Raw genomic sequence first — 26,169 nt, 5'->3', positions numbered from 1 at the left:
GAGAAGCAAAGTTACAGGGAACCAGGCAGAGGGCCTTCTCAGTGGTGGCGCCCACTCTGTGGAACACCCTCCCATCAGATGTCAAGGAAATAAACAACTATCTGACTTTTAGAAGACATCTGTAGGCAGCCCTGTTTAGGGAAGTTTTTTAAAAAAATATTTTATTAAGGATTTTCTTGTTTTACAAAAGTAAGTGTAATGCCTCGGTGTTTTTTTCCATGTAACATTTTTACAAATCCATTTCATTTGTTGAGGCATTAGGGGGAGAAGAAGAAAAAAAGAAGAAAAGAAAGGAAAAAGAAAGGGGGGTGGAGGGAGGGAAGATGGATGGGGGTGGGGTCAGGTGGTGATGTTTCTATTATGCTTAATGTATGTGAGTTTGGTGTCAGCGTTGCTTGTGTTGTTCACTTGTGTTCCTTTGGTGGTGAGAAAGGTTGGGGTTGGCCTAGGGTGTGATTGTTTGTTTGTGATTGGCTGTGGTGATCTTTGTTTTCGTGTGTGAGTGAGGTGGGTGGGTGTTTTGGATCAGGTTAGCCATATTGATTTGTATGGTGTTGGTGGATTATTGTCATTGTCTTGTTGGGCTGTGTATGTGATAAAGAGGGGACATATCGGGGTGAAGGTGTCTTCTTCTGTTTGTCCACGTGTCAGTTTCAGTTTATTAGTTAATTTTTCTAGCAGGGCTGTTTCCCATACTATTTGGTACCATTGGTCCATGCTTACTCCTGACAGGTCTCTCCAGTGTCTGGTTATGGTGTTTCTGGTTGCTGAAAGTAGGTGGGTTATGAGTTCTTTGTGGTGTAAATGGGCATTGTTGTCTTGGAAGATGTTTAGTAGGGCCAATTCTGGGGTGATATCTAATACTTGCTTAGTTATTTTACATATTTCTCGTATGGCTGTTGTCCAGAATAGTTGGATTTTAGGACACTCCCACCACATGTGGAGGTATGTGCCTGTGGAGGTGACCCTCTCCAGCATTTTGGTGAGGTTCCTGGGCGTATTAGCACTAGTTTCCTTGGTGTTAGGTACCACCTGTAGGTGAGTTTCAGTGTGAGTTCTTTTCTTTTCGTTGATATGGATTTAAAGGGGGGTTTAGACCACATTCTGGTCCATTGAGTGGGGTTAATCTCATAGCCTATGTCATTCTCCCATTGTTTTTTTATTGCGTTTAGAGGGTTTGTGGGATTTTGGAGTAGTATTTTGTATATTGCGGATTTTTCGAAGGTTGTCAGGGGCCTAGTTGCTGCTAATTTTACTGTTGGGTTGTTTAAGAGGGCATGTAGTTGGTGTTGTGTTAACCAGGGCATTTGGGTGTCTTCTAGTTTGTCTTGTATTTCTTGTGCTGACAAAGTTTTGTTATTTTTATAAGAGTCTATTAGACGATATAAGCCTTTGGTTTGCCAGGTTTTTATCTGGAGGTTTTGTGCTGCATGGTGGAAGAATGGGTGGTACGCCAGGGGTATTAGTGGGGTTGGGGTTGGGGATAGTTTGCCTATTTGTGTTTTCCATGCTTTGAGCATGGTCTGTGTGTACCTGTTGAGTGTTGTGGGAATTTTCTTTAGTTTGTTTGGGAGGAGTGGGTATGTTGTGGTGCAGGTATTTTCAATTGTGTCCCTCTCTAGGTGTACCCGTAGTTTTGTCTCATCTTCGAGTATATATGGGATTATATGGCGTATTTGGTTGGCAATGTAATATGCTTCTATGTTGGGGATTCCCCATCCTCCTTCTGAGGTGGGGTTTAGGGAAGTTTTTAATGTTTGTGTTTTATTGTGTTTTTAATATTCTGGTGGGAGCCGCCCAGAGTGGCTGGGGAGACCCGGTCAGATGGGAGGGGTATAAATAATAATAATAATAATAATAATAATAATAATAATAATAATACATAAACTTGCTCCCCTGAATAACAAACAAGGATCCTCATGGTCCAAACATTACATTCAACAAATGTGCAATCTGTGTACGCACTCATGCTGTTATTCATACAGAGCATTGAATGAACACACAGTCTGGGTACCTGGGTACACGATTGCAGAGTTACACATACCATCAAGCGTGCATTCTTTCGCACAAACACTTACACATATGTAGAGACAGCTTGCACCTTTGTCTGGTGCAGCATGTGAGCAATGCTTCACTCTCCTTGTTTGCTGATGAGCTCTTTGTCCCAGTCTGATGTTATGCAGGCGCATTTGGGGCTATGCCCTGCTGATCTCAAGGGGATTTTCAGATTACCCGTTGGTGTGCACAGAACTGCAGCCTTAGTGTGTCTTATTTCCCTTTGCCAAATGTTTAGAGGGTCTGTGTTTAGGGCTGATCCACCTCCGAGGCAAAGCTTCAGCTGGTGAGTTTTGTAACTCAAGAAGCTTCCCCAGACCAAGTCATATTAAAAGACCATCCCAATTAACGAAGCAGCTGTGGGAAGGATTACTGAATCAACCCCAGATTTCGAGTGAGCTTGTCTAGCTATAAACCGGCCATTAGCCATGCAAGGGTTTTCACCTCCAGTCACACCATGTCCTCCTAGACTACTTAGGGTGAACACGGTTTAGTTTTATGAAGTTCAGCTAAATTAGTCTGTGACCTTTTCAAGATTAGCACATGTGGTGAATTTTCTTCATCGCCTCTCCCCGCCCCCAGATCTCCAGCAGGAGTGCTTATGGACTGTATTTCACAGAACCGAAGAAATGAAAAATATATATAGAGGAAGGGTCTTTATTCACATTATGCAAGGCTGTGCATTATTTGCACAACAGAACAGCAAAGGAACACACCAGTGAATGATAAAGAATTAAAAGTGGTCATAGTGCTTTTCCATCCAGGTCCTATGGCTAAAATTAAGGGGGTGGAGGGAGGAAGAAAAATAATAATAGAATTTCCACTAGATCTGATTCTCCACTTTTTGATAAGGACACCACTTTCCACTTTGTGGAAAGAGGGGGGGGCAGATAGGGGGAAACTGCAAGGTGGAGAGGCTAATAGTCACTTAGTTTGGGGCCTGCTTTCAGCCTCACTATCAGATAGATGCCCTGCCTTCTTTAGAGATAGAGAATGGCTTTTTCTGGAGAGCTGGTGCAGTGTGCTGGCTAACAGATCGTGCTATCAAAATGCAAGTGCCAAAGACACATGAAGACAGAGGCAGCGCACAAGTGTTTATCCACCAAGGCTAGAAGGCTCCAAGCATAGATGGGTGAAATGGAGTGTTCGGTTTTGTAGGACGGCATTGATATAGTGGGCATAACAGAAAGCTGGCAGAATGGAGAGAACCAGGAGGGAAGGATTTACCAGAGGTGGCATTGATCTGTACATCAAAGACAGCAATGAGCCCAGCAAGTTAGAAATCTCAAAAGGGAACATACAATTTGAAGACTGGGAAAAACTGGAAAATAGATTAAAATTCACAGATTGCTCTCTTCTGAAAGAAAATTGCATGGAAATGATGTATAGATGGTATATAACACCAGTACAGATTGCAAAAATGTATAAAACTGGGTCAAACACATGTTGGAAATGTAAAGAAAAGGAAGGGACCTTTTGCCATATGTGGTGGGAATGCAGAGAAATTAAAAAATTCTGGGAAATGATATATAAGAAGATGTTTAAAATAACCGGAGGTTTTTCTGTTAGGGATTGTAGGACAAGACCTGCCAAGGAAAAGGAAGAATTTATTTATGTATGCAACAACAGCGGCAAGAGTCTTGAATGCACAAGGATGGAAGAATGAGGAAACCCCCACAAAAGAACAGTGGGAAGAGAAATTAATGAACTATGCAGAACTGGCAAAATTGACATGCAAACTATGAAACAAGGACAACTGTGACTTTAAAGAAGAATGGGAACCTTTTATAAATTATTTAAAAAGACAACAAAATGAATTGGACTCCTTGGCAGGTTTTGAATAAACATACACAAATTTATTGAGGGTTAATATAGTAGACAGATAATATAAGGATGTATACAATTTTATAATATGCAGAAGATAAACTTGGTTGAGAAATCAGAGAGAGGAGCTGAGGGAAGTCGTAGAGGGGAGGGAGGGGGGATTGTTGGGGAGGTGGAAGAAAAAAAATGGAGGGGGAATAATGAAGATGATTTGTTTGAATAATTTGTTACGTGAAAATTGTTAATAAAAAACTTTTTTTAGAAAAGAAATCTCACAAGGGACAGACTGCTCCACAGAATCACTGTGGGTGGTGGTGGTGGTGATGATGATAATTTTATTATTTACATGCCATCCATCTGACTGGGTTGCCCTGGATCCGGCCCCCCAGGCCTTATTTTGCCTACCCATGTGTTAGATGGTGAGATACTGGTGGCATTTTGCCTTTTCCAATATACTAGTGCCATGTGGTTTCTGCCTTATGCAGATATGATGTTTCAATTAAACAGTCTTGCATATGCTTTTAACATTAGAGTTGAACACTGCCATCCTTTTTTTTTTTTTTTACCTGCCTCTTTGCCCGCAAGTGGCTTTCTGTGTTGTTAAAGTAGAAAAAGCAAGCAGTTAATTTATATCTACATTAATAAAGAGAGAAAGAAATCACAGAGTAGTACTTGGCTTGTACAATCGTGCAAGCTGCAGTTATTCAAAATGTGATCACAGTCATCACATAACACTGCTTAGAGCTTTTGCTTCACAGTGATTCTCTAACTATGTTTCCCTCCCATCAAGCTGTACCTATCAATAGGAGGAAAGTTTACACGCCATCAGATTGTTGCCATGGGAATGGGTTAACTAGTTGTGAGAATTAGGGGAGGGAGAAATTGTGTTTCTATCATATCTGTCCTTGACTCTCTTTGGGCATCCTGTTTCATACCTAAAGAACTATGGATCTCAAAAGTTTAATACTGCTGTTTGTTGCAAGGGAGTTAAAAGGGTTTTTTTTTTTTTTTTGTAAATAAAATTGCAAAATTATTCCAGCCTCTCTTGTGCTACTTGCGTACTAAGGCTCTTATTTTGGAGGGGAAAATCCACATATTTCTGTTTGTCACAACTATATAAGGCTGCGTAGACCAGGGGTCAGCAAACCTTCTCAGCAGGGGGCCACTCCACTGTCCTTCAGACCTTGTGGGGGGCCGGACTATTTTTTTTTTGGGGGGGGAATGAACACATTCCTATGCCCCACAAATAACCCAGAGATGCATTTTAAATAAAAAACACATATTCTACTCATGTAAAAACATGCTGATTCCAAGACCGTCTGCGGGCTGGATTTAGAAGGCGATTGGGCTGGATCTGGCCCCCAGGCCTTAGTTTGTCTACCCATGGCATAGACACTTGTGTTTCTTTACTCCCACTGGTTTGGGAAGTGGTGTAGACACAATGTAAGCCATATCTGTTCTGTCATTTCTTAGGAAAGAGTGTGCATTGATAAGCTTCTCCCCCCAAACCAGAATCAGTCCAAATTGAGGAAAAGAAAAACCTAGATGCATTGTGCGTTACCGATCAGTCAATGGTCTGTATTTTCTTCTTATACACCCCTCTCCCCTTGATTTTACAGTGAGCCTAGAGTACCATCACGCTACAGATGGGAATATTTTTGTATCAGGCATGATAGTACATATGGCTCCATAGTGATGACGTCCAAAGGTCTTCCACCTTCATTGGCACTATAAACACTACCGTGAGGAAACATAGTACATAAAGTAACTCAATCCCTCTGGTAAGGCGTGAAGGATGCCAAGGATATGGGTTGTTTGGACTCATTCAATTTACAGTCTTGTGAATAAAGGAGCTCATATTCCAAAATGGGCCATGTGTTTGTCTGTCTTTGGATAGGTAAATTTATCCACTATCAAAGCTTCCCATATGGTTCCTTTGTGGGCCATCTGGTGTCTGAAGGGGGAAGGGGAGGAGGTAGAGAATCTTTGCCACTTTGCGGCGATGATGGTTGGGGCTGCTAACAGGCGGGGATTTCAACAAGGACAGCTGCATCCTTGCTGGGCGTCCTCCCCCCCCCCCACCTGCACCAAAACACTCTTTCCTGAGCTCATTCATTCTTTATGTGAACAAAATCACTCCCCAGCCATTTAGCAGGTGTAAAAAAAAGCAGGTCACTTTGCAAGGCCTTCCACGTACAAAGGGGGAAAAAAAGACGGGTGACAAATTTATCTATTACCAATTTGTAACATTTTTAAAAATAAAAAACCAAGGTGGACAGGTGGTCAGCCGGTGATTGATCCTGAACCATAAACATTCAGGGGTGCTTGTAAGTGAAACCTACACCTTTGTGTAAGAGAGCCAATATGATATACTGTGGTACCTCGGGTTACATACGCTTCAGGTTACATGCGCTTCAGGTTACAGACTCCACTAATCCAGAACTAGTACCTCGGGTTAAGAACTTTGCTTCAGGGTGAGAACAGAAATCATGCTCTGGCGGTGCAGCGGCAGCAGGAGGCCCCATTAGCTAAAGTGGTGCTTCAGGTTAAGAACAGTTTCAGGTTAAGAACGGACCTCCGGAATGAATTAAGTACTTAATCCAAGGTACCACTGTACTGGTAAGAGCACGAGACTAGGACATGGAACACCAGTGTTGAAATCCCCACTCAGCTAGGAAGCTTACTGGCATAGGGGCCGACTCCTGGGGGGCCAAGGCAGTTTCGGTCCCCCCATTTTTTTTAATGAGAGGGCCGGGCCCTGCCAATATTCAAAGGCATTGAGTGCATCAGCCCACCCAATCCTCTGAAGAAGCTGGCACCTCTGATTACTGGGTGACCTTGGACCAGTTTCTCAGTTCAACCCACCTCACAGGGTTGTTGTGTGGACTAACTGAGGAGTGGGAGACCCAAGTACATCACCACGAGCTCCTTTTTTACTTTTTATTATGTATTTTGTGTTTGTATTTTGTGATTTTATGTTGTAACCGCCCTGAGACTTGCGGGTATAGGGCAGTATACAAATTTAATTAAATTATCATTATTATTATTATTATTATTATTATTATTAAGCGAAAAAGTGGGATATAAATGCAACAAACGAACAAAATAAATAAGTAAGCAAAGGTCATTTGGGCATCTAGAGATTCCATTGCTATAAAGTTCATTATGTTTTGTTTATTTCATTTACTGTAGAAGATTTATATTCTCCTTTTTGACTAGAAGCAACAACAAAGTGGCTAACAGCACATATGAACTGAAAGATTCATCAAGAAGCACTCAAAACACCCAAAACACAACAACCAGCCCCACAAAGTCAGGAGCTGACACCACAGTTCCTTCCTAAAGGGCAGCTGCTATAACTTAGGAGCATAGGAATCTAGGAAGCTGTCTTACAACAAATAAGAGCATTGGTCCACCTAGCTCATTCTTATCTACACAGACTGGCAGTGACGCTCCAGGGTTCTGGGTAGGGTTTTCTCCCAGCCCTATTTGGAGGTGCTGAGGATTGAACCTGGGACCTTCCGAAATTCAGGGGGAGGGGCACGATATATCCTGTGGTGCTGTTGGTTAGAGTGTGGTGCTGTTGGTTAGAGTGTGGTTGCAGGTTCGATCCCCATTTGGGACAGCTGCATATTCCTGCATCGCAAGGGGTTGGACTTAATGATCCGCGGGGTCCCTTCCAACTTTATGATTCTACTATTCTATGATGATCATCAGCAACATGTATTTTATGCTGTGTTTCAGATTTGAAATGCTTCAATCATTCTGCATTTTAATTTTGTGCACATCACTTTAAGACATATTGAAAAAGTGATGAATACACACACACACACACACACAGAGAGAGAGAGAGAGAGAGAGAGAGAGAGAGAGAGAGAGAGAGACTAATACCTCCGCGAATGTCTGCCTTGCCTAGAGTCCATTCCGGTGAATGTCTGCGGCAAACCCGGAAGTAGCAGAATGGGTTACTTCCGGGTTTGCTGCTCGTGCATGCGCAGAAGCGCAAACTGCTCCGCGCACGTGCGCAGATGTGGTGCTTTGTCCTGCATCCTTTTTGGCTAGCGGCTGGGGCTCCGGAACAGATCCCGGCTGCAAAACAAGGTACGACTGTACACACACACACACACACACACACACAGATATATGCATGGTTCCCACCACCACACACAAGATACCAGCAGGTTGGGGAGAAAACCCTGAGCCTGCCAGACTCTTCTCTTTAAAGAAGGGGGGGACCCCTCTAAAACCATCCAATGATAACTGAAAATACTCAGTGCTTCCAGAATGTTGAGCATCTCCAGATAGGACCTGGAGAGACATTTTGTGGCGATCACGCACAAAATCACCACTGTGATTGCTTCTGCGCTGCCACCAACCTGTTTCTCTCGGGTACACACCTAGTCCAGACAGTTGTCAACATTAAATCAAATAAGCAAGTTTATTTTATAAGCATTAACAAGGTTATGGTTTCAGATAATTTTTCTTGTCAGTTTCTTAATCTTAGTTTCTTTACCGACCTATAGCTTCCTAATAACTTCTAACTGATTATCCCAACTGTCTATCTGACTCCTCCTAACAGTTCCTCTCACTCTCTCACATCAAAACTGCCTATTCCTCCCTCTTCCTTCTCCAACTCCCAACTGACTTCCCAAGAACTCCAACCCTAACTCTAACTCCTCCCCTTGGGTTCCCACTGGCCAATCACTTTGCACTCATTTAACCCTTTCCTTATGACCCACCTAGGAGGCAAACGCCACACTGTCTCAAAAGCTTGAGAGGTGCTACCAGCCAGTGTAAACGATATCAAGCTAGAAGAAGCAATGGCTTTGACTCCGTATAAGGAAGCTTCCTATTTGGGAAGGGGATGTAGCTCAGTGTCAAAGCATGTCAGGGGATGGAATGAGGAGGAATGGTTGGTACCGCCCCCCCGGATCTTCCCGAGAACGGGAGGACAGTATAGATTTGCAACAGTGATTTGAAACAGTAGTTCAGAGGCTGCAAAGGGGAGAAGCTGGGAAATATTGGGAGAGGAGCAGCAAGAAGAAGAAGAACCAGGGGGGAGACAGCTGACAGACTCAGTGTCTTTGGAAAGCATTCCTGACACACACACCCTCTCAGGACCCGGCGTGCATTGAGAGTAGGAGAACAGAAAGCTCAGAGGCAGAAAGCTCAGATCAGCCGACACAGGGATGACGTAGAATAGGAGAGAGGGGTCGGGACTTTACTTGGAGCAATGCCATTTTCTAAGACATTGCTTTGTCTCTCACTGTGAATACTGAATAAAGCACTTGGTAAGAATTTATCTGCTTCTTGGCTGCCACCACGAGAGGGACAGGATTCCCTGAAGCCTCACAAAGCATTTGCTTTGTTTGCCATTACAGTGGTACCTCGGGTTACGTGCGCTTCAGGTTACAGACTCTGCTAACCCAGAAATAGTACCTCAGGTTAAGAACTTTGCTTCAGGGTGAGAACAGAAATCGTGCGGCAGCAGCGGGAGGCCCCATTAGCTAAAGTGGTGCTTCAGGTTAAGAAGAGTTTCAGGTTAAGAACGGACCTCAGGAACGAATTAAGTACATAACCAGAGGTATCACTGTACATGTAGCACAACATCATCATACCGACTCCGCTATATTTTCTGTGGCAGCCATGCAAACAGAAGTAGAGGCAGAAACCTGTCAAGGGGGCATCATAAACCTGCCTTACAGGTAAGACAGGCATGGCTTAGACTCAGCCGGGAGAGCTAGAGTACAGTGATGCTGAGGCTGAAGGAAAGGAACAAACAAAAAAACAATTTAGTAGCAATGTTTCCCCCCTGTAAAGTCTCGAAATGATTGGAGCCATTTTTATAGGGGATTTGCTGCAATAAATTTCGCTACCAATGAGGTCAATAAGAGAGCAGAGTGACTCCAGGGTTTTTATCTACTGTGCACGGGTTATATTGCCGAAGGAACTAAAGAAAAAAGAGCTGGTATGAGGCCTTGCATTTTCAAGCCTCGGCTGCTGTAGTTTCCCTTATTTATAGCTATATCAGCACAGAGGAGGGAATGCCGAAAGATACGTATGGTGCTGCACTTCATAAAGGCATAGCAAAGTAACAAAAGATGAAAGGACAACTTGCCCCAACTATTTGAGGAAGTGTCAAAGCTTTTGTGGCAGAACACCCATTCTTTAATAGAGCATTTTTCTTGGACTCCCAGAAGGGCAATGTTTCCTTTGGGTCTGGGGCCCTGAGCTGGAGGATACTTGTTGCAAAACGCACACCAATGCGCCAAGACATATGCTGCAATGTTAGTGTTTTCATGATGACAAGGATTCTGAGGGTGCCCCCTATTGGTTGCTCCCCCAAAGTGAGGCCTTTGTGAAACTCGTGCATTTATCTTACAGCGTGCACCGTGAGCTTTCAAATTCGACATTAACAAACAAAGCAGTCTACCTGTGTGGACGCTCGTGTACCCTCAACAGGTCTTCTTTTCATTCCTTGTCCCACAAAGAACACGTGCGTCGACACAAATGGCATCCATCACGTCCCCTGCTACAAATAGCTTTTAAAGTCCCTTCTAGTTTTAAAAAGCAGATTGGGTGGGAGGTTGCTTGCTCTTGATGGGCTTATGCTTCTTCTGAAGGACAGGTTCATAGCTTGGGGGTTCTCCTGGATCTTTTGTTGTAGCTCGAGACCCAGGTGGCTTCAGTGCCCTGGAGTGCCTTCCATCAGCTTTGGCTGGTGTTCCACCTATGCTCCTCTCTGGACAGGAATAGCCTAACTACTGTTGTCTATGCTCTGGTAACCTCAAGGTTAGATTACTGCAATGCATTATACGTAGGGCTGCCTCTGAAGACGGTTTGGAAACATCAACTAGTGCAGAATTCAGCGGTCAGGTTGCTCACCGGAGCAAGACGGTTTGAGCACATTACACCAATCCTGGTCCAACTGCAGTGGCTCCCAATTAGTTTCTGGGCCCAATTCAAAGTGCTGGTTTTGACCTATAAAGCCTTAAATAGCTCAGGACCACCAAATCTCAAGGACCGCCTCTTTCCATAGGAACCTACCCCAGACCTTGATATCATCTTCTAAGGCCCTCCTTCGTGTGCCTCCTCCTCGAGAGGTCCAGAGGGTGGCAACACAAGAACGGGGCCTTCTCTGCAGGGGCTCCCCGTCTGTGGAATGCTCTCCCCAGGGAAGTTTGCTTGGCACTTTCATTACACACCTTTAGGCGCCAGGCAAAAACGTTACTTTTTAACCAGGCCTTTGGTTGATTTGACTGACACCCTATGCCCTTTTAAAGTGTGTGGGGTGTGTGTGTTATTGGATTTTTTTAAAGTTTTGATTATGTATTTTGTTGTTTTATATTCTGATTTTATCTTGTGAACTGCCCTGAGACCTGTGAGTATGGGGCAGTATATAAATACTAATACTAATGCTAATACAGTGGTACTTAATTCGTTCCAGAGGTCCGTTCTTAACCTGAAACTGTTCTTAACCTGAAGCACCACTTTAGCTAATGGGGTCTCCGTGCCACTGGAGCACTATTTCTGTTCTCACCCTGAAGCAAAGTTATTAACCCGAGGTAATATTTCTGGGTTAGCGGAGTCTGTAACCTGAAGCATATGTGTCAGGGAACTGACATCAGAGCGAGAGGCGAAGGGGAGGCTCCCAGATTCTGCAGGCGAAGGACCCAGCACCAGGGGGAGAAGCAACTCGGTAGAGGAGGAAGGAAATCAGCGCAACACCAGGGATAAAGGGGGGCAAATGGGGGAAGCGGAGGGAGAGCTCCGGGATTCTTCCCTGGACATCAGTGAGGAGAGCACTGGTCCTCCACTACCCACGCCCTCCCTGCGCAGAAGACTCCCGCACAGTGAGAGGAGGAGGCGACTGGGAGTCAGACAGCTTCTATGCTGGAAAAGGTTTAAGAAACGCCCACAGACAGATTCTGCTAGCGACTGAGGCAGCCACGCGGAGATGGGCTGTGCAGTCAGGACGGTTTAACCCAGGCAATTAAGCCTAGAACGGCGGCAGTTTACGCACGAGTAACTCAAACCCATTACAGTATGTAACCTGAGGTACCACTGTACTAATAATGAAGGAAGTTGGCAGGCAATGCTTTTGAACTCCCTAGACTGGTTGTAAGTTAGAAGATCGACGGGTAGGGATTGGCTGAGGGTAAACAGGGGTTGGTAGGGTACTGTCACATATGCCATAACTGACCAGCCTCCACTGACCTGTGGGCAGCATTGGGGGGGCAACCTGGGGGATAGGGTAGCATTAGCAGAGTGAGTGTCTGGGGTTCCACTCTCCTTCCCAGAACAATTAATGCTGCCTTTTTTGAATTCTCATGCAGGGCTAGCGAGTTGATGCAAAAGGGGTTGCAGTTCTTTCCAGCTTGGTATATACTGTATTTTTCGTTCTATAAGACGCACCAGACCACAATACGCACCTAGTTTTTGGAGGAGGAAAACAAGGAAAAAAATATTCTGAATCAGAACAGCAAGAGGGATCGCTACGCAGTGAAAGCAGCAATCTTGCTGTTCTGGCTTCTGGGATAGCTGCGCAGCCTGCATTCACTCCATAACACACACACACATTTCCCCTTACTTTTTAGGAGGGAAAAAGTGAGTCTTATAGAGCAAAAAATACGGTAAACAATAGTGCTTGTGTGGGGTGTGCAATGATGTACACAGTAGGCCTAGACAGCCCCCCCCCCGATGTCATTATGGCACACTCTATTTAAAATGAACGTAGCTAAAAATATAACAGGAAATCAATGAGTAGCAGATGGAGACGGGTCGGGGGAAGGAGGGGGATGGGAAAGCCTGTCAACCAGGCTAGCTTTGTCATTGCCTTGGGTAAACATGGAAGATTGCAGGACAGCAGATTAGACCCGACTGAAAGCAAGATGAAGGCTTCTCCTTCAAATGAAATGGGCTAGCTTTTGGAATGTTTTCTGAAGGATGCAAACAAATGAACGATTTCTGGCAAGACAGATCCATCATCCGTGGGACGTGGCCATGGATTGCATTTGACAAGTTGTGTGGCCGACAGGTGAATTAATTATCTTTACATGTCTGCTGTCAGGACCTGGTTCCCAACACTCCTCTGACAGCCATGTACTCAGAGTAGACCCATAGAAATTAAATGACCGGAGTTAGTTAGCATGGGCTGCCCTGACCTTAAATGCCCCTTACAAGTCCCGCCCCCGCCACCAGCCGATTGGCTGGCGCGGTGAATGATGAATCTTAATGACCTTGGGATTTCCCAGGTCCCGCGGGGCTGCAGCCACCCCCACGAGGGTGTGAATGGGGCGTGAGCCTGCAACCCCCCCTCCGGATGTCAGGAGTGGCTTTGGAAAAGATCCACTCTGAGTGGGAGTAATATTTGATATAACGCACAGTGTATGGACAATGCTTCTATGACTTAATTTAAAACTCCTCATGGACTGTGTAATTTGAATTCTAAGATCTCACTTCCCTGGCCCAAGGCTGCCTAGACTCTCTGTGATGTCAGAGAAGATCAACCAATGGCAACTAGAGAGGAGGGCTAGTCAGAGAGACAGAATGAGAAGACCAAAAAAAGGCCCATCATTGTGGAGCCGGGGGGCGGGATGTGATTTCTCTTCAAAAACTTCCATTATCCTCTCACTTTAAACTATTTTGGGAAACTGAAAAATCTCGATGAATACCCTCCCTCTACAACAAAACCCCTTACAAAGCAATCTGGATTTAGCAGCAAAGCTTTGATGACTACAGTCCATTGAGTTAGTTATCCTGGTTAATTGGATTGATGGTGACAACTGTAATTACCAGAGATGAGACCGCTTCTCTTGTAATTACTTGTCAATCTTCGGAGTGAGTTTGACTTTAAGGATATGTACAGTAGATTCTCCCAATTACAAGCAGGTTAAGGAGAGCATGATATATTGGAACTAATCATGTTTGTTATTGTGTAGAAGAAGTAAAGAAATGGCAGCAGCAGCCAAGAGAATGTCTAATCAGAAGCAACTTTCCAGATTCAAAGGCATTAATCCACAAAGCTTTACCGCTACGTGGCTTAGCAAGATAAACACACTACTGAGGAATTGAAAGGATTTTTTTTTAACCTAAAGAATTACAAATTACTCAAGAGCATTGCAATGCCAGCAGTCACATTTTTTGTTATTACGTTGTTTAAAGAAGAAATGACTTTTTATTTCCAAAATACACATTAAAGATGGGAATAGTTTGAAATACTGTAATGAGCTTTTGCGTGTAGGTATAGGTCCCAACATTTAAATATTTGCTACCCGTACAAAACCTCTGCAGAACAGAAATTCATGCCTTACCAATAACTGTGATTCAGAATTTGCTTAATGCTCACAAGTCAATTGTTATTTTAATTGAAAGGACACAGGAGGGCAATAAGGGAATTCGGATTATACTCATCTGTACCTGGAATGTGTTTATACCAGAATTGCTTCAACCTTTACAGACTGTAGTCCAAATCCAGAGGTGCGCAGGGATATATCAGCTCCATCAACATTATAATCCTGGTCTAGGGCTGAGCGATATCAGCTTTTCAACATTGCTGTATATTACCAGCCAAACATTGCGGTCTGGAGATATACAGTCATACCTTGGGTTGAAGTAGATTTGGGATGAGTATTTTTGGGTTGTGCTCCACGGCAACCTGGAAGCAACGAAGCACGTTACTTCCAGGTTTCGCTGCTCGCACATGTGCAGACGGTCAAAATGACGTCATGCACATGCGCAGTAGCGGTGAATCGTGACCCGTGCAGACGCGGGTTGCGTTCGCTTCAGGATGCGAATGGGGCTCCAGAACAAATCCCATTCGCATCCAGAGGTACCACTGTACCGCAATCAGTGGCGTAGCGTGGGGGGTGCAGGGGGGGCCGGCCGCACTGGGTGCAACATCTGGGGTTAGGGTTAGGGGGCACAAATCCACGGGTTAGGGGGTGCAAATCCACGGGCTAGGGGGCGCAAATTACTTGCCTTGCCCCGGGTGCTGACAACCCACGCTACGCCACTGACCGCAATGTTGAAAAAACAAGCTGCGTTGGCCTCAGCCTGCGAGGCGCCAGGTGAAATTGCCACAGCTCTCACCATGGGAGCTGAGGCAATTTCACCCCAGCGCTTAGAGGGCTGGGACAAGGCAGCTTGTTTGCATGGCTCAGCTGGGGTGCAGGAGCAGGAGGAGAAGAAGAAGAAGAAAAAGAAGAAGAAGAAGAGTTTGGATTTGATATCCCGCTTTATCCCTACCCAAAGGAGTCTCAAAGCGGCTAACATTCTCCTTTCCCTTCCTCCCCCACAACAAACACTCTGTGAGGTGAGTGGGGCTGAGAGACTTCAGAGAAGTGAGACTGGCCCAAGGTCACCCAGCAGCTGCATGTGGAGGAGCAGGGAAGCGAACCCGGTTCACCAGATTACGAGACTACCGCTCTTAACCACTACACCACCTTGGCTCATCCCTAGTGTCCCCCCTGCTTGCGTGGGAGCCAGTGCTGGGCTGGGGAAATCCTTTAACCGCTCGGCTGAGGGGAGCGGCCACCGTGCACTCCTCAGCCGAGTAGTTTAAAGATGCAGAGGGAGGAACAAGCTGTACTGGTGCCTCACCAATGCAGCCTTTTCCTCCCTCTTCACAGTATGAGGGCAGAGGGGGGTGGCAGTTTCACACAGCGATATATCGCTGTTTAAACCGCCACCGCTGCTGAGTCTCTCTGCTAACAACACTCGCTGGAGGAAGTCGCTAGCAGAGGGACTCAGGAGCAGCGGTGGTTTTACCAACAATATATCGCTGAGCAGGGTGCATTTGATTTAAATTGATTTAAATCACTAGTCAGTAAGATTTGATTTAAATCATTTTTTTTAACAGAAAGATTCATTCTTGCTGGTATAATCTTAATATTTACAACCAGATGAAGGTTTCATTTTTAGAACAATCAATTTCCAAAGTAGTTTTTACAGTTATATCAAAAATTACTGATTTGGTTATACTATTAGAAATAGACAGATAATATTAGAAATAGACAGATAATTAGGAAATTATTGTGAGGTTTAATAAGTTAACTGTTTATATTTGGACAACTTTTCTGCTGTACTTTATTGGAAGGAGAAAAATAATCATTTCCTTCATAACAATGTAAACAATTTATTTAACTAAACCAATAACATTATAGCATATGTTTCCATGCTTCTTAACTGATGTGGTTAAATGGTTTGGTGTTTTGTTTTTGTTTTTAAACTTAGACTGAGTTTTAGCACACATGAAAAACTCAAAACAAATCCTTATTTCCTGATGAATAGCCTCTGGACTATAATGTAACTTAAACAGAAATCTCTTTAGAAGATTTTTCCTCCAGAAGCATTTTATTTTAAAAATCCAATTTAAATAAAAAGAATCTGATTTAAATAAAAAAATGTTTTAAATAAAAAAAACTGATGATGATGATGATGATTAATTATTTAAAAAATCATTGATTTTTATCCACCCTGTCACTGAGTGAAATCGACATCTTGGTCTGGGTGATATGTTGATATATCACCCAGGCCTACCCTGATCACCTGCTTGACATGCTCTGATAAAAAAATAAATTGCCAACTGATGTGGAAATGACAAGACTGGGAAAACAATAAGTTGAGAGGAAGCAAAATTGAAAGATTCATTTATACCTAGATACAAGTAGTATTTTATGGGATATGTTAATTATAACTGCTGGTACACAAATATGAATAGGCTTGTGATTTTATTTTCAGCATTTTTAAAAAACCAAATAAATACTAAGAGTGGTACATTTAAATATATTACAATTTATTTGATATTCACAATATAAATTATCCCTCCATTTCATTACATGAACAATATATGCCCAACTCATATTTGAGCGATGACCACAACCTGGGATTGGGCATGCAAAATTAGTTTTGAAATGTCTTGGAGGCCCAGGGCTGTCCATTTCACTTCAGCCTTCAGCACAAATTTTTGGAAGAGTCTTAAAAAGGAATAGGATATTTTTCATGCTTTTTAAAAAGGCACAATGCCTAAACTCTTTCCAGAGCAGGCACATCATCCTGACGTCACCTGAGATTTTAATAACACAAGTGGTGCCCATTATATATGACCTCTTAAGTTGAGTAACAATGGAGCAAAGTGTCCTTCTTTTATGCTCTAATCTCCGAAAATGAGATCCAGACATTTCCAGCAATCCTTTGATTGATACTATTTGAAAGCTGAACAACTTGGTTAATTAGCAGTCCTGTAGGGGCACTCTCTGAAGTGCACTGAAAACTATAATTAAAATATTACATTACAGCAGTATGAGAAGGCAATCTACTTTTCTTTTCTCTCTCTCTCTCTCCTTCTTTTTTTAAAAATTCTAAGCCTAAAAACATTCTTTCCCAAAGGTGCTCTGCTATTCTCGTATAGACCTCTACAAAGGACCCATCCTTTGTGATCTAGCTTCAGAGGTTAGGTGCTTGTCCTTTCGTTATAAGAAAGAAAGATAAAACACCTCTCTTGTTAAGGATCTAAGCTCGAGCCGGTCACTTCCTGCTTGATCTCTGGATCTTTTAAATCCCAAACACAACCAAGGAATTGTGAGTGTTCCAGTTTGTAGAACCAATGCCATTGACAAAATATACTTAACACACACACATATATATATATATATATATATGGGGGAGGGATCAACAGGAACAATACATGATTGACTACATTTGACCCTTTTCACTGTGTATATATGTTTCTTTTCTGATAACAGAGCACCAGTGATAATTATAATATTTTTTTTAATAGTTATCTCTTTATTGTAATAAAATCTCTATGTAGTTTAACTTGTTTCCTGCCCTTCTTCCCAAAGGAGCCAATGATCACTACTGAAAACATTTTTAAAAGCTGGTCTACGAAAGGCTGTAGCTGACGAATCAGGCTAAGTTGGGCATAGGCTCTCCTAGCCACAAAGCCACAGAGTACTGGGAAAACCTGGCCAGATGGGCGGGGTATAAATATATTATTATTATTATTATTATTATTATTATTATTATTATTATTATTATTATTCCCAGCCTATGAACCTGTTCTTTCAGAAGGAATGCAACCCTTCCCAGAAAAGATTGTACACAATCCACAGTACTTCTATCTTATCAGCATTTTCAGACTCAGTTCCATAGCCCCTATTCAATCCATCACTGCTTCCACACCTGTCCAGCCCCTTAACAGCATCTCCCGATTCCGATGGAATGGGTGTCACCAGCATGCAGCATTTATGATGCATCGCTAACGTTGACACTTCCTGGGAGTGTTCACAGAACCAAGCATTACAGAGGTCATTCGTGGGAGTTCTTTGCACACCAGGGGAAAGCGAAAGCCACGGAGGCACACTTGCAAATCTTCCTCTGTTAAAATTTGCATCCTGCCTTTCTACCAATGGTGAGCAAGGCAGCTGATGCCAATAATGTGAATACAATAAACTATAAGAAAATGCAATAAGACAGCAATACAGTACAAAATAAATAACACGAAAATGAGTCTTGTAAAATGTCAATAAAAGCAACCCGCTGTCTTTTGCTTTTTGATAAAAACCCAATATCAATATATTTACAAGTCAGTTTATTGATCTTTATTTTGCCTTTCTAAGTAAGGATGTCACCTACAATGGAAGGTCATTAGAGATGGGGTTAGTTGGGCCTCCCTGGAGAAGGAGTTTCAGAGCCCGAGAGCAGTCACCAAGAAAGCTGCATCCATGCGAGGTTTCAGACAGATTAGGGGTGGGGAACTGTATTACTGGACATTCTACAGGTGTGTCCTCTATTAATATAGCACACACACTCCCTCAGATGTGGGGAACCTGTGGCCCACCAGATGTTGCTGGGTTCCATTCAGCATGGATGAGGGATGCCAGTGGCAGTGCCTGAAAGAGTTACTGCTAGTCAGAATAGATGATAAAAGGTAAAGGTAAAGGGATCCCTGACCATTAGGTCCAGTCGTGACTGACTCTGGGGTTGCAGCGCTCATCTCGCCTTATTGGCTGTGGGAGCCGGCGTACAGCTTCCGGGTCATGTGGCCAGCATGACAAAGCTGCTTCTGGCGAACTAGAGCAGCACACAGAAACGCCGTTTACCTTCCCGCCAGAGCGGTACCTATTTATCTACTTGCACTTTGATGTGCTTTCGAACTACTAGGTGGGCAGGAGCAGGGACCGAGCAACGGAAGCTCACCCTGTCGCGGGGATTCGAACCACCAACTTTTGATTGGCAAGTCCTAGGCTCTGTGGTTTAACCCACAGCGCCACCTGCGTCCCAGAATAGATGATACTGGGCTGCAAAGGGATGTCAGACTTGGCACAGGCACTCAGCACAGGCAGCTTTGCATGCACCTTGCCAGACGGAGTTTCTCTTGATTTAACATCTCTGGCCAATGTAGAAGAAGTACCACTTATATGCCATTTATTTAGGTAATACTGATCACAGAGCATTAGCACATCGCCACAGTGGAAACCTTTTCATTAGGCTGACTTTGAGAAACACATACATGCATGCTTAAAATGCTGGAAACAGTGGCGCATCCATCAGTAAAGATGGACAGTACTTACCTCCTTCAGATGTTAAATGTTGAAACTAGAATGGAAAGAGAGAGAGAGGGAAGAAATGAAGCAATTCATACAATCTCATTCATGTGCTGTTATGATTTGTTCTACGCAGTTGCAGTTGCACCTACAACTAGAACTGAACTGACATAAACATAATCTGATTTATACAGTCTGCTTTATACAAATCAATGGGATTTCAGTTTTTGTTAGGATAACTTCCCCATTTAAATGAAACTGGAATGTTAACTAAAAGACAGAAAGGCTGGTTTAGGATGCAATGGTAAGCTGAGCATGGATGCATGAGTGTGCAGATACCCACAGCAAAAAAATTCATCTGTTCTGCCTCTTCCCTGTTCTTCTGGCTGCCATGCTATCAAACCATAGTTTGCCTTAGTAGTATGTTGAACCCTGGCTCATGGTTTGTTTTGCTCTAGACAAACCACATGCCCTAGCCCAGATTTGTCCTTGGATTGTTGCTTGTGGTTGGTCTGGTGGAGATGCTCCAATATATTGGTTCACATCAATGTCCTAAGTCTTTACTGATGCAAGCGAGTTCAGCAAAGGATGGCCCATTTGGGCTGATGGGGGCACCGATCTCAATCAGCCCCCACCTGCCTGCCTTCTTATTTATAACAGTTCCAGGGGCATAGCCCTGGCTGCCAGCTTCCCCCTCAGTATCAGTACAGTGGTACCTTGGGTTAAGAACTTAATTCATTCTGGAGGTCCGTTCTTAACTTGAAACTGTTCTTAACCTGAAGACCACTTTAGCTAATGGGGCCTCCCGCTACTGCTGCCACCGCAGCGTGATTTCTGTTCTCATCCTGAAGCACAGTTCTTAATCCAGTGTACTATTTCTGGGTTAGCAGAGTCTGTAACCTGAAGCGTCTGTAACCTGAAGCGCCTGTAACCTGAGGTACCACTGTACTGTCCTTGTAGAACTCAGGTGGGAGGAGGATGGGGATAAAATTAGAATTGGTTGATTCTGCCTGTCATTTGTTCTAGCGCCACCTACTGTTGGCCTCCCATGCCTTCTGCCCTACGTATCTTCATGTGCAGCAGCCACCAGTGGGAAGGGTCCAGCATGTAGGTGTATGCATGCTTCTGGCATTAATTTAAGAGCCTCAAGGACAGAGTACCCAAAATGTTTGAGGATTTTTTTAAAAAAATATTTTTTATTGCAAATTTCAAACAGAAAAAAACAAAGTCACCAAACATGTTTGAGGATTGGCTCTCAAAAATCCACAGGTGTTATGCAGTGGCATTTCAACTGTTGACATCTCTCTCTCAAAAGTGGACACAGAATCATAGAGTTGGAAGCGACCCTGAGAATAATCAAGTCCAGCTCCCTGCATTGCAGGAATATGCAGCTGTCCCATATGGGAATTGAACCTGCGACCGTGGCGTTATCAGCACCATGTTCTAACTAACTGAGCTATCCAGGCTGACAAATCGCAACAGCTTCAGAGGTAATGATGGGCACCATGAAAACAGCAGCATTTCTTGCAGGAGCCAGTCTCGGATGAAGTAAGTTGTGCTTTGGGTAAGTTTTGCTCCATAACTTTTATGCAAAGACAAATCTCCAAGACCAGCTGTTGGGAAAGCCCTTCCCTTGCAGATCTTATTCATCCCTGAATTTCAACGCATTTTGCAACAAAGCCTGCAGATGTATCAACTCCTTTGGCGCAATCAACTACACAGACCCAGATATATAAATACATATCCTTTTTATACTTTGTGACTAGATATAGAATCCTTTCATTTTAAATAGTTCAGGGATAATGAAGTATTTCAACCTTTTCTAAAAAAAATTGCTGCAAGAATATACAAGCTGTTAAGTTTAGTTTAAAGCTCAGGGTCCTCTTTAGATTTCGTTTCCCTCTCCAAACCCTTAAAAGAAACAAATTATATTTCAACATGTAACAATGCCGACTAAATGTGATGATATCAATTAGCACACTTTTGTTTAGAGCATAATGTATCCAAGTACATGAATAATCCAAGAAGATTAACATCTTGCCATGGAACAAGTTTTAGGTGCCTGCTCACTCATACATTCCCAGGGGAGAGCTCCAGAGATGTATTAAACTGATTTACTGATTTTTGTTGTGTTTTATACTTGTTTTATGAAAGAAACGTTTTTGTTGATTTTATGCTGTGCACTGCTATCATATCCCACCCCCAAAGTTGGTGCTATAGGTTTTGATTCAGTGTAAATTAATGAATGAATGCGAAGAGGTTGTAGTTGTCAAGGGATGATTAGCTGCTTGTGCTTAAAATAGTTCCCCTTCAGAGTTTGTGCGACCCCACAAACCTCTGTGTGTGACAGAGCTCCTCAGACATGTCTGCTCTAGTCACTTGTAGAGTCCGACAGTGGCTGTCTGCGGAAGCGCTTCCAGCAAAGAAGTTCCTTAACGGAAACGCGTCTCCTGGACTCACGACGTGACAGCTTCCGGCGAAGCATAGGTCTCCCTGCAGTTGCTTCTGACACCTCCCCGCTATTTTCGCTCGAGGTGTCTCTCACCCCTTTCTCTCCCCTTCTGCTTCCTGCCTGGGCTGCTGCGTCTCTCTCAGCATTACTGAGATCCTCCTCCAGAGACCCCGCGCTCCCCCTACTGGTCCCTGCTTTAGCTGTTGACTCTCTCCCAGTCTCTGGGAGCCCTACTACTTCCCTTTCCTCCGATGTCAGTTCCCTGACATCCACCTCCCCTCCAGGGCCCCCCTCTCCCCCGCCCCTTCTCTCTCCTCTGGGCGGTGAGGAGCTGAAACCCCTAAAAGAATCCTCCTCATCTTCCGACGTCTCGAACATTTCCCTCCATCGGTCTTCGTTCCGACTCGCTGAATCCTCCTCCACCTCGGAATCAGCGAACCCCTCCAACTCTTCTTCTTCGTCGGTGGTGGCGAAGTATTCCCTCCGGAACCTCGCCACTGGCTGGGGTTTCCGAGGGAATCTCTGATGAAAAGTTTCAATCAAAACCTCGTCATCTACATCCTCTGCCCTGACCCAGGTGTTTTCCGACTCCGGCTCCCCTTCCCACATTACCAAATACTCTACTTGCTCTCCCCTCCACCTGGAATCGAGAATCTCCGCTACATGGTAGCTGTGTTCTTTTTCCTCCATAGCTGGTCCCCTATTGACCCTCCCCTCTCTGTCCCCTATATACGGTGACAGCAATGATCTGTGGAACACTGGGTGCAACTTCATGTGGTTAGGTAACCGGAGTCTGAAAGCCACTGGGTTGACCTGTTGCGTGACTTCAAATGGGCCCAGTCTTTTGGGTCTTAACTTCTTACAACCTCCTTTAAATGGTAACCCTTGGGTGGACAACCACACCTGATCCCCCACCCTAATGCTTTCTCCTTCCCTTCTGGTTTTGTCTGCCTGCCTCTTATATTCCTCCTTCGCCCTGTTTAAATTAAGTTGGAGCTGGCGATGGATCGCTTCCATTTCTTCAACGAACTGTTCTGCGGCTGGAACGCTCCAGTTCTCCCCCTCCCCCCCTGGGAAGGCTCGGGGATGACACCCGTGATTGGCCAAAAAAGGGCTCATTCCCGTGGACACGTTCTCCGCATTGTTATAGGCAAATTCTGCCAACGCCAGCTTCTCCACCCAATCATTCTCTCTGTCATTCACATAACACCTCAAATATTGCTGGAGGACACCATTAGCTCTTTCCGCCTGCCCGTTGGTTTCTGGATGACGGGCAGTTGAGAAATTCACCTCTACATGCAATAAGCTCATGAGCTTCCTCCAGAACCTGGAAGTAAATTGTTTCCCTCGGTCCGAAACCACCCTCAAGGGGGCACCATGCAATCTAAACACATTTTCCACAAACAATTTAGCGGTTTCTTCTGCTGTGACCGCATGTGAGCAGGCTATAAAGTGGGCCATCTTGGTTAACAGGTCTACCACAACCATAATGGCTGTCTTCCCTTTGGACCTGGGCAGATCAGTCATAAAATCTATTGCCACTGCCTCCCATGGTCTTTCCGGCGTGGGTAGTGGTTCTAATAAACCTGCCGGTGCCCGCCTCTCCCCCTTGGCTCGTTGACATCGGTCACACCCTCTCACATACTCCCGCACATCTTCCCTGACCTTGGGCCACCAGAATTCCCTGGTAACCAGCCACATGGTTTTGTGTTGCCCAAAATGCCCTGCTGTGGGGCTATCGTGCAGTTGCTTGAGTACCTTTTCCCTCAATTCTCCTTCAGGTACGTATAACGCTCCCTTGTAGTACAACGCCCCGTTTCTCTCCTCAAAACCCCCGGGTTTGTCTCCCTCCCTCCTGAGACCCCTGAGTTTGTCCTGGGCATATTCATCCTGCACCGTTCCCTCTATCAGTTCCCTTAGCCCCACCAGTGCCGCCCCACACACCCAGCGATCCTCGGGAATGACATGGGTCTCTTCGGGTGCACCCTCTCCCTCCAAATATTCAGGTTTGCGTGATAGAGCGTCCGCCCTAACGTTCTCCTGGCCTGGTACGTAACAAATCTCAAAGTTAAATTTGGAGAACTCCTGGGCCCATCTCAACTGCCGTTGGTTGAGCACTCGCGCAGTTCTCCAATACTCTAGATTCTTATGGTCCGTGCGTACTTGCACCTTCTGTTGTGCACCAATTAGTAGGTGCCTCCATCTCCGGAAGGCCTCATAAATCGCAAGAAGTTCCCGGTCATACACCGTGTAGTTTCTCTCCGATTTGTTCAGCTTTCGCGAAAAGAAGGCACACGGTCGCCACTCGGACCCCTCCTTCCCTGGCTGCAGAAGAAGCACCGCCCCTATGGCTCTGTCAGAAGCGTCTGTTTCGACCCTCAGCTTTTTTTGTAAATCCACATGTAGAAGTTGTTCGTCAGAGGCGAAGGCCTTTTTCAGTTCCTCAAACGCTCGCTCCGCCTCCCCCGTCCAAACAAACTTCTTTTTGCTGCTGAGACAGTCCGTGATGGGCGCCGTCAGGTGAGCGAAGTTTCGGATGAACTTACGATAAAAGTTTCCAAACCCTAGGAACCTCTGCACATCCTTCTTAGTCTTGGGGGTTTTCCATTCCAGCACCGCTTGAACCTTGCCGGGGTCCATGGCCAACCCCTTGTCTGACAAGCGGTACCCCAGGAATTCCACCTCCTTGGTATGAAACTGACACTTCTCCAGTTTCACCCACAGTCTGTTGGCATGCAGCCTGCTCAACACTTCTCTGACGTCTCTCACATGTTGCTCCTCATTCTCCGAATACACCAACACGTCATCTAAGAAGGCCACGCAATTCTTGTAGAGCAAAGGCCCCAGTACATGGTTCATAAAGGCTTGAAAACACGCGGAGCCTGCTTGTAATCCAAAAGGCATAACGAGATATTCAAATGCCCCCAAAGGGGTGAACATGGTGGTCTTCCATTCATCCCCTTTCCTTATACGTATCAGGTTGTACGCCCCCCTTAGGTCCAGCTTTGTAAAAATCTTTCCTTTTCGCACCCTGGTCAAAATATCATCAATCCTGGGCATAGGAAAAGCCACCGGCTCTGTCACTGCATTTAGGGCCCGAAAGTCACATACCAGTCTCGGCTTGTCCGTGTTCTTTTTATCCACAAAAAACACTGGGCTACCCCCCGCTGCCTTGGACTCTCTGATGAAGCCTCTCTTCAGGTTCTTGTCAATGAACGCTCGCAACTCCTGCATCTCCCTGTCTGACATGGCATACAACCTGCCTACAGGAAGCTGTGCTCCAGGGAGTAAATTGATCTGGCAATCAAAGGGCCTATGCGGGGGTAGTTGGTCAGCTTCCTTCTCGCTGAACACGTCGCTGAGATCAGCATACTGTGATGGCACCTTCCCCTTCTCCATCACTTCCGTCCCTGCTAGGGTGGCTTGGGCCCCTGCTGACCCCTTTTCCCCCCTGCAGTGTTCTAAGCAATGTGCGGAACCGAAGGAAACCACTCTTTGATGCCAGCCCACCAGCGGATCATGTAGGGCTAGCCAGCTCATTCCCAAAATAATGGGAGCGCCTCCCAAGGTGGCCACATTAAACGCTATCAGTTCTGTGTGCCTTGCCACCCTCATTATCATTGGGATGGTCTGCAAGCTGACGCCTCCTCCCAACAGTTCTCTGCCATCGATCGTGGTCACCTGCAGGGGGTTGCTTAAGGGGATAGTCTGTATCTGGTGTTCAGCCGCAAACTCCTTGCTCATGAAATTGCAGGAGCTGCCTGAGTCCAACAGCGCCTTTATTTTTAGGGGGTGTCCATTTTGCAACTCTAGCGACACTTCAATCACTAGAGCAGGTCGAGGAGCTTCTGGCACTGGCACTTGGGAAAGGGGCACTTTCACTGCTCTTTGGCCTGGCTGCAGTGCCCTGCTGGCAACCAGGCGTTGGCTTTTACCTGCTCCGTTTCTCCCTGCTCTTCCCCCCCAACAGTTCCCACCATCCCTTGCCATTCCTTCCTCTGGGGGCAGACTCTGGCAAAGTGGCCTGGCTGTTGGCAGAGATAGCATTTCCGGGGTCCCTTTCCCTCCTTCTTCGCCCCCTCACTGGGCTTTGAAACTGCGCGCGCGCGGGCTGTTCCGATTTCCATCGGCTCTGCCGGCGGGAAAGCTGGCTCAGGAATGTCTGGAATGCGTAACTCCTTCCAACGTTCCCCTCTCCCTTCCCGCCTCTCCAAGGCTCTTGCCTCCTGGCGCGCTCCAATGGTCAGCGCAGATTTGGTCAGCTGATCCATAGACACCGCCCTGGGGCTC

General features: G+C 45.1%; 1 protein-coding gene across 1 annotated transcript in view; it reads right to left on the bottom strand.

The window, feature by feature from the left end:
* SEMA6D (semaphorin 6D) overlaps positions 1–26,169 on the bottom strand; it is a 450,579-nt gene that overhangs the window by 162,812 nt on the left and 261,598 nt on the right. Inside the window, exon 4 of the mRNA XM_082198353.1 lies at positions 19,455–19,479. The gene's annotated coding sequence lies outside the window, so the exon portion shown is untranslated. The remainder of the gene's footprint in view (positions 1–19,454; positions 19,480–26,169) is intronic.

Source organism: Podarcis vaucheri (assembly GCF_965113315.1).
Source record: "Podarcis vaucheri genome assembly, chromosome: 14".
NCBI lineage: Eukaryota > Metazoa > Chordata > Lepidosauria > Squamata > Lacertidae > Podarcis > Podarcis vaucheri.
Note: the sequence above shows the minus strand (reverse complement) of the source record. Positions and strands in the feature narration are given on the sequence as shown.